Raw genomic sequence first — 10054 nt, forward strand, 5'->3', positions numbered from 1 at the left:
CAAAGTCCCATCATCTATGATTGATTACCAATTAGTCATATATATATACATGAGGTATGCATCCCCGGCCCCTTCGTAATTAATTATATATTAGCAGATTAACTTTTAACTCATTCAATTGTGTTTTATTTGAGTAGCTTGTACATCAAGAAAAGAAAGAAGATTAGTAATAAGAGAAGAGAAGTTTTGCTGATTGAATATGCATTATGTGATATTTGATCAATAATAATCTGATTTTAATGGAGATCATGTTTGGCTTAAACATATATCATTTTGAACGACTACCCCAACTAACGGAAAAATAATAGAATATCTCATTTACATTATTAATTAACTTTTAGCTTTTGAGTAACTCAATAGTCAACACTATTGTTATTTTTATTCTTTACACTTATACAAATATAAAGAAGAGTCATCCAATTTAGATTGGTCGAAAATGAAAATGTTTGGTAATCAAAGAAAACCAACAAAAAATAGCCATAACTTATCTTAGCTTATGTAGCATTTATTAATTGTTGCGACAATTAATGAATGCTAAATAAGATAAGTTCTGACTGTTTTTTTTGTCTCTCTATCATTATCCGGTCGAAAAATCAGTTAAACCCGTAGAGCGTTCAATTGCATGTGTATAAATTCTGAAGACTCATTTTCTTTTGTATATTATACAAATGACCACGCTTTACTTGAATGCAGTTATATAATGCAAGTAGGTGGTCCTGGTGATCGTCGTCGATATATTAAATTTGAAGCAGTTTATATATGGCTTTTATTAGAATAGAAGGTGTATGTGTAGGTTAGCATCTTGTGAAGAATTTAATAGAACAAATTAATAACTTTATAGTCTACACACACACACATATATATATATATATAATTTAACTATAGTCCATGCCCATATCATTACCATGTTCTGAGGCCAAAATAAAGCCGCAGCAAGATTATTTTCATTGATAATTAATGTGGCCACGTACGTCTCCTACTACTACTATTCTCCTCAGTTGCCTTTGAACTTGATGTAATTTGATTTTCATGATCGCATGTATAATATAGTAACCACATATTCTTCATTCAACGTACGTGTAACACGTACATATATATATTACTATGACTATGAACTTTCACTTGAGCTTCCTAGTCTTTTAAATAATTTGCAAGTACCTTTCTCTATGGGTAATCGCCACACAACCCACTCCTCTATCGGATCCACTACATTAAAGTTCTAAACGATAGAGGCAAGAACAAAAGTTTTTTTTTTAATAGTAGTTTGAATATATCTGAAAAAACAGTAATTTGAATATTAGGGAACAAGAAAAATAGTCGGAATTTATCCTGTTTAACAATAATTAATTATTCCAGTAATTATTAATGAATATTAAATAAGATAAATTTTAGCTAATTTTATTAATTTTTTTTGTTATCGAATATTTTCATTTAAATATCTCTATCATAGTACTAACAAATAAATTATACACATAAATACACTTATACTTTCTATTAATAAAGTGGATTTCGTTAAAGGAAAATTTTTGGAGAAGTAATTTTTAGTACTTTTTTGTTATTGTTTGATCATTATAAATATTAAATTATTTTTAATAAATAAATTTTATTAATTTATGTGTATAAATTAAAAAAATATATAAATACAAATTGTATTGATTTATGTTATAATGTATGTAAAATTTTAATAAATATAAATACAAATTACATATTTTTTTAATTTATGTACAAAACATCTATAAATATGAGTACAAATTATTATTAATTAAATACTAATAAAAAATGATAATTTTTATTGATTATATAATATTACCATAAAATTCGATGGGTTCAATTTTTACTTTCTAGTTCAACCCTAAACTTTCTTGCTATATATTTATTTATGTTAAAAAAATCATTTATGCCATTTTATATAGGGATAAAAAATAGACTAAATCAGATCAGATTTCATTATTAAATGCTAGATTTGTATTATACTTATTCAGTTTGAACTTGACCTGTGATTTGTTAAAAATTCATTTAGATATCTGAGTCTATTCTATCCAAACGTTAGACCAAAACCTAAAATCTAAACTTATGAACAAGTAAAAAATAATAAAATATTTAATTGATTTGTTAATTCATAATTCACTTATAATTTTAGTAAAAAATATATATCCATTATATTTCAAATAAACTTAAACCGGTTTAACAAGTTTTGTAGATTTTTTAGCGAGCCTAAATCTAACGTTCTAAAATAAAAGATTTTATTATGAGTTTAGAAATAGAGTCTTTTTTTTGTATCATCAAGCTAAGTCAAACCAAGTCTAAAATCTTGACAAGCCGTTTGACTTTAATTATTTCACTCCTAATTCTATTTTTTATTTATTATAAATAATTAATTACGCATAATAATATTCATTTTATCATAAAAATCAAGCTCGCAAATGTTAGGATGAATAATGATTTTGTTATATATATTAATAAAAAAGGAATTCTCTAAAGGAAAAAAATTTGTAAAATAATAAAGTAAAAAATCAATCAGCATTCAAATTTTAAATTCTATATATTATGTGTAAATTTATAATCTTAATTTAAAAATAATTAAATTCTCACCAAATACATCCTTCATATATAAAAGATTTCGTGAATTTCTCATAGTAGTTTGGAAGGTCTCTCTTGCATGTATTTAATGTCATTGTTGAACCCAATAACTCATTGAATATATATATGGTGGAGTCAAAATCACACTGGTAGAGAGTGCATCTTAGACTAACTAGGGTCCCCCACTACTTTATTTTCACCTTGTTTTTCTGGTCCTAAACGAAAGCGTTACAGATTTTCAGATAGATGTGAACTTGTGGAGCCTGGTTCAACACAAAAATATTTCCTATTTATTTATTTTTTGGTAAAAAGAACTGTTACTTTTTCATACCAAGTTGAGGATGATTAATATAAGAAATAGTAGAAGATATGAATTAGATTATTTAATTTGATTCTTTGGTTCTCTGTGTTATTCTGATTATGTATTTCTCTCTCTCTCTCTCTCTTTGAACTTATGCTTGCCGTGTGTTCTTGGCCTTGTGTGCTACTGTTTCTAGTTGCTCTATTTATTTTAACTTTTTAAGTATCAAATAAATAAATAAATAAATGATACAAATTATTATTATTGCATCTTATCGGTGCTACGAAATTTCCTACTATTAATAATCTTATCCGAGTTCTCCTTTAAAATTTTTGTTTTTAGTTCAAAATCATAAATATCTCTCCATTAAAGAAAATTCGTTTAAACATTATTGAAAATCCTAAAAAAAACTTTTTTAACATTCATTTTTTTTTAAATTAAGAATTCAAACCTGTGACCACTTTCATATTCCTATATATATATCTAACATGTTTTTCTAGCACAAGAATATATTTTTTTTCTGACTCGATGCGTGAATTTTGTAGAGACCCTTTTTTTTATTATCTTAAACTGTTTTTTTATTAATAAGAATTAAACTCTAAATCTTTTAATTTTAAAAATTTTAATATTATATTATAAAATCACTGAACTCAAAAAATTAAGTTAATAAATAGAAATACACAAATATTATAGTATAGCTATTGCTTAGTATCGGTGACAAAAAGGTAAACACAAAATTATCTGTGTGTAGGTAGATATATATATTTCAATATATATATTATTGAAAAAAAAAATCAATGAAAAAATTTATAAAATAATAAAATAAAAATTTGTATGAATCTCATGATTTTAATTTGAAAATAATTAAAATTAAATCTCACTTTCTCTGATTTTACAATTTTCTTAAACAGTTTAATACATTCTTTTTGTCTTTTCCTAATGTGGATCATGATAGCAGTCTGACAGATATATATGCGGTAATACAAGTAGTAACATTGTTATTAACCGTAGTAGCAAATTTTAAGGGATATATTTTGATGAAAATGAAGGAAGATAATTTCTTTCTTTAGTTTGCCCTAGGCACCTAGCTTCTTTTGTTGTTGAAGACACATGCAACGTTATTTACTTTTGTACAGAGATGCCATAAGGACGTACAAGTGTTACTACCAACTACTTTTATTTTACCTAAATTCACCAAACATCATTCAAAGCCACAGTTATTGTTACAATATAACGCACATGTAAAACTCAACATACAAGTACTTTCGGAATTCAGATTGATGTGGATTTAACATATCAAATAATGTTATTGGCCTTAGCTTTACACGTATAAAATTATACTCTTAATTAGGTAATATAATAACCATTATTAATATCTATATGTTGTCACTACCAAAAAAATATGTTAATGGTTTCGGTGGCTAAAAGAAGAGGGTTGAATCTTAGCCCTCTTTTTCGCTTGATAACACTTGCTGACTTGTCAGACTAATTTTGGAAACTTTTACTTTTTTTATCTTTTCACTGCACACGAGACTTTTTGTTTTGTCTCGTCCCTAACCACGAAACTTTTCTTTTTGTCTCGTCACTTGGCACGAGATAATTCTGGTTTTTGCTCCTGTGTAGTTGAAAACAGAAATGGAATAGAAAAGAAAAGAAGATTGCACCCAGATATATCCTGGTTCGGCTGCTAAGTGCAGTGCAGCCTACATCCAGTCTCCATCACAAACATGATGGAATTTCACTATAATCAATCTGATTACAACTTGTAAAGTGCTAACCCAATTTACAAGGGGATTCCCACAAAATCATGATACACAACATAGATGAACAAATGACCTCTAAGACATCTATGACTTTTTCTTTTAATTTTGCACTCTCTGCCTTTTTCCGCTCTATGGCTTTTTCATACAAACCTCACTTGTTTGCCTTTTTCCATGAGACTCAAGACATGACAAAATTAAACAGAAAAATACAAAACTGAATACATTGAAGGAGAAGAGAAAACTGTTAGCTCAGGTAGCTCTGAGAACTCTGTGCCTTGCACTCTCAAATTTTTCTCCTTGCCTCAAACAGTGGTTGTCCACCCTTATTATAGAAAAGGGGAGCCTCCACTTATTGAAGCCAAAACCGAACCAACTTCTTCCTCCTTCAACAAACAGAACCGGTTCGACCACATAGAGAGAGAAGAGATAACTATGCATAACAGAACATGCAATTACCTCTAGTCTTTTCTTGATCATCACTCTTCATCAATCCGGGCTCTCCATCCTTGGCTTCCTCTCTAAGATGGATTTCTGGCCCTTGATACTTCATGATGATGATGACTTCATCTGCTTCAATCTCTGCCTCAACCATCACTTCGCCACTCTAGCTACTCTCTGTGGTGGTTGAGCAGAATCAAAGACAAGCCATGCTTCAAGAGTCTCACTTGCTGGCCGAATCTTCATCTTCCTTTTCTGAGAATGAAGAGCTCGAGATTACCTCACCAAATCTAACCACATTTGGTGACAATCTCAGCCACTACATACTTTTCTTTTTCCTGCCATCATTAACTTGATGGTCTTGATGCATGCAACTTCTTCTTTTTCTTTGTTGATGAGCATAGCGTCCATAGCTTCCTGGACAAGGACCGAAGAAGAAAAAAGAAAGAGATGAGAGAGAATAAACAACTTAGAAGAAAAGCAATTCAATGTGATAAACCACTTTGTTGGTAAAAGTTGCTTTTACTTCCCTAGCATAGAGTGGAGTGTAGTCATTATGGCCATCAATCAATTCAGCTGAACTTTTCTCTCTCATATTTTCCATGCATCAATTAACAATATAATAGATTTTGAAATCCATCATATGGTTAAAAGCTTGGATCCGTTGGAAGCATTTTGCTTTCATTTTATCTTGATTTCGGACCAAGTTTGGAAGCATTCATCAATAATAAGATTTGGGCTTTGTAGCATTAAAATTAAAACTGGCCCAACTAGTTAACATTTGCTTTCCTGATGAATCTTGTTTCGGATCAAGCAGGAAACTTTCATCAAAATTAACCATGGGTTTGGTTGTAACAACATTGAACTTGGCCCATCAATATATATAAAAATTCAGCCACTTAATATAACTTGTAGCAAGGCTGATTATTGGGCTTAAACCACAAACTTATTTTTCGGCCCAACATACAATCTGCACAACAAAATTATTAATTAAGCAAATATGAATTAAGATCAAATTAATAATTTTGTAATTAAACATTTTAATAATGTTTGTTCATCATCAAAATTAAATAAGAGTTTTCCAAACTCATCATATGTTATCAACAGATTTATCAAAAAAAAATGTTAGACACATTTTACTTTTTTATTGGCGAAAATTTTGTTGGTAGTTCTCTTAGGCAGCATTTGATTTATATATTTTTTGAGATAGAGAAATAGAGACATAGATATTAAAAATATGGACACAAATTATTAATAATGTATATGTGTTGTGTTTAGTAAAATATTAAATAAGACACGATAAATTTTATCTGTATTATCTTTATAATAAATTTTTTTAAAACAAAAAAGTCAGTCACTATTGCTGCCACTAGCTACCATCCACTATATCTCTACCACTATAAATTTATCATTATACACAATTCACTACAAATCGGTCAGCAAAAATTTTATAAGAATCAATAAGAATATTTATTTTTGAAAAGAAAATAGAAAAACAAAGGGGGAGGAGAAGGCAACAGAAGAGCAGGTATGTGAAAAGGGAAGAACCGAGGTAGAAGAAGAGGCGGCAATGACAGACTCGAAGAGGAAGAGGGAGAGGCGACAATCGCAGATCTGGACGAAGGAGGAGATGTAGCGGTGGCGACGGTGGCAAAAAAAAATAATGATTGAGGAAGAGGTTAGTGGCAAAAAAAAGATTAAGGAAGGAGGATGGTGAGCATCTTAATTGATGGAGAAGGAGATAGAAAAAAGGAATTAGGATTAGGGATAAAATTGTTTTTTTTTAATTAATAAGAGATAAAAGTATAAAAAATTGTATCCAATTGATTGTGTCTTTGTGTCTCAATATTTTAGAGGAGCACTAAATACATATATTTTGTATGCATTTAGATTTCGTTTGGTTACTGCATGTCTTCAGAACATATAGACACAAATACAACTATACCAAAAGACGTTGATACAAATAGATATAAATTTTTTAAACACAACAATTTAATTCAAATGTCCATTTTATCCTTATTAGTTCTCTACCATCATCTTCCACCAACATTTGTGCTGCTGCCACCATAGCTTTCTACCACTACCACTGCCACCTGCAATTTTTTAACTTCATCGCAAAATACTATCTTCAACTTTCATTTATTCATCAACTCAGCAATTCAATTTTCTTATTAAAAAAACTGAAACAAGTTGAAATAAATAAGAAAAAGAACGAAAATGAGAAGACAGATCTCAATAATGGTCGACCACTATTTTAGGCTTTCTTGGTTTTTTTCGTCTTTCTTAATGAAATTGATTCAAGTAATAGTGGAGACGAATAGATCTGAGCAACACTTTATGAATATAGACGAATAAATCTGACCGAAGATGATCATCTATGGTGGTGATAGGCGCGACTGTGTGAAGAGAGAAAGAGAGAAGAGAAGGAAGAAGAAAGAAGGGGCGTCAATGGTGGCAGCCCGTGGCAGCGGTATGGAGGGGCACAACAATGGAAGGATAAGCAGAGTGATGGGCGTGGCGATGCGAAGAGAGAAAGAGAGAAGGAGATGAGAAAGAGAGGAGATGCAATGGCTATGGCGGTGGTGTAGAGGAGGGACACAACTATGGAAGAGGGAGGATAGAGGAAGGGACGTGGAGGTTGGAAGGATTTTGGGGTTAGAAACACAGAGTAAAGAAGATAATAACTAATAAAAAAGAAAAAGGAGAATTAGGGTTAAATTAATTAGGGACATAGTTGAAATCTCAAAAAAAAAAGATAAAAATGTAAAATTTTGTGTCTTATAAATTGTATCTCAATGTTTTAACTTAACAGAAAGACACTAAAAACATGTATTTTGTGTATACTTTATGTACCACTGTATCCATCACAAATTTATGTCTTAACAAACAAACAATGGACATGTGCCACCGTGTCCATATCTTTAGTGTTCAAGAACACCAGTAAAATGCACGCTTATGTACTAATGTGTTAATAAAAAATTTGTATCTCAACAAACAAACAATAAATATGTACTAACATATTTATATGGGAAAGTATGAGGAGCCAATGAAATATTTATACAATGTGTACAATGAAGATTTATGAAATATTAGAGATATAATCATTAATGTTACATTTTTTCATCAGTTGAAGTTTTTGGGATGAGTGGTATCATGACACGGTATTAGAGCACTAGATTCAAAAGGTCAAGAGTTCGATTTTTGGTGAACTCCAAAATTAATTTAATTTTTCGAGAAGATATTTATTATCCCTAGTACTCGGATGATTATTTTAGATAGTATGGGAGATGTTCATTTTGTAACTCAATAACTCATTATATACATTATACAAATAGTCTATTGTCTTTCTAGCGAGATCCTATTTATATGTGTCTTTGTCTTTAAAACCAAACTTTGCGTTAGTAATTTTGACTAAATTTACCTTTTTATATAATTAGGTAAAGCAACAAATTTAATTAGTATTTAAATATGTAACTTTTCATCTCTCATATAGAAGGAAATTGGTCCCATCCTAAAAAATTGGAAATAATTAACATGCATGTAAATTAAAGGACTATATACGGAAGTACCTCTAAATCTGTAATTAATAACATGCATTTGTAACTTTATGCTAATTAGAGATTAGATGGTACATACATATATAAGCAGAGTCATAAAATTGTGACATTAACCTCTTAAATATTTGAGTACAGTAGTGCAAATTATAAACTTTACTACTTGTGAAAGGTTAATGGCATATAGAGTAGGTACAAAAATTTATTATGTGGGTAGAGATCTAAGAAATAGAATTGGTCCCATTCACAGCTCAACTAGGAATCATTAGCACAAAAGGACTCTACGGATGTACCTCTTTGATGTATACACTCGCACATGTACCACATGCCCACATGCACTGCTAAAGTCAAATAAACTTTATGGTAAGAGGGTCCAATCAATTTTATTATTGCCTCTTCCCACCCTCTAGCTTCAAGTAGTAAAGTAAAAGTGTAAAACCTCATAAATATTTTTTTTTAATAAAAAAGTGAGTTTCTTATTTTGACAAAGGATTTTGTAAAAGATATGTTAAATTCTCATGATATATTCTTAAATGGGAATCTAAGATGAGATATAATCTCCTAACTCCTATTCTTGTACCTTAATTTGTGATGTCTACCCCCAAAGTCTTTATGTATAGTTGGAGACACAAAGGAGAAGTAAAAAAAACTCAAAATAGATGTAGAAATAGCATTTTACATGCATTATACTTTTTTTTGGCTAAGCCTCAAACTAGGCTTGACAATTTTAGGAGTCAACTTCCTTTCACTCAAACCGGGATTTATTTTTTATTTTGTTACACTTTTTGATAGATATGGCCCAATTTAGACCAAGTTTCATTATCTTTTGGGCCAATTGCTATATGAATGCATTGTCTATTGTGTGGATAAAAGCATGGTTTATTGACTAAAAGAAAATGCATAACCCAAGAAAAGCCCAAATAAATATACTAAGGAAGAATGACCAAAAGAAAAAAAGCATAGCTAAGACATTTTTGATAGCCGAAGCAAGCTACCAGGAACAAGATTAATGAAAAGGTAAAATTCAATTGTTATGATTAGATTTAGAGTTCAATTTTAGCCGATAAATGGAAAAAAAAGTTGTAGGCTTTAGTTGGAGTTTAATTTCTAAATTGCATCAAAATAAATTGATTTTGAAGAAAATGTTTTTATTTACCGGATTCTTAATATTTAAATTAAAATGTCACTAATAAATAAATTCTATATTAACATTGGAACTCCTAAATCTATTAATTTTTAATATATCATTATCTATCTTATCTAAATTTACAATTAGTTTAAAATGGAGTTGCTAGTAATTACTAATTATTGTCAAAGTTGTCGTGATAATCTTTTTTTTCAAATTCCAAGTTGTTGTGATCATTAAGTAGTAGTACAAGTGTACTACATGAAATTCACCAAATAAGAAGATATTAAAT

This window comes from Arachis stenosperma, chromosome 6 (assembly GCF_014773155.1).
Source record: "Arachis stenosperma cultivar V10309 chromosome 6, arast.V10309.gnm1.PFL2, whole genome shotgun sequence".
Lineage (NCBI taxonomy): Eukaryota > Viridiplantae > Streptophyta > Magnoliopsida > Fabales > Fabaceae > Arachis > Arachis stenosperma.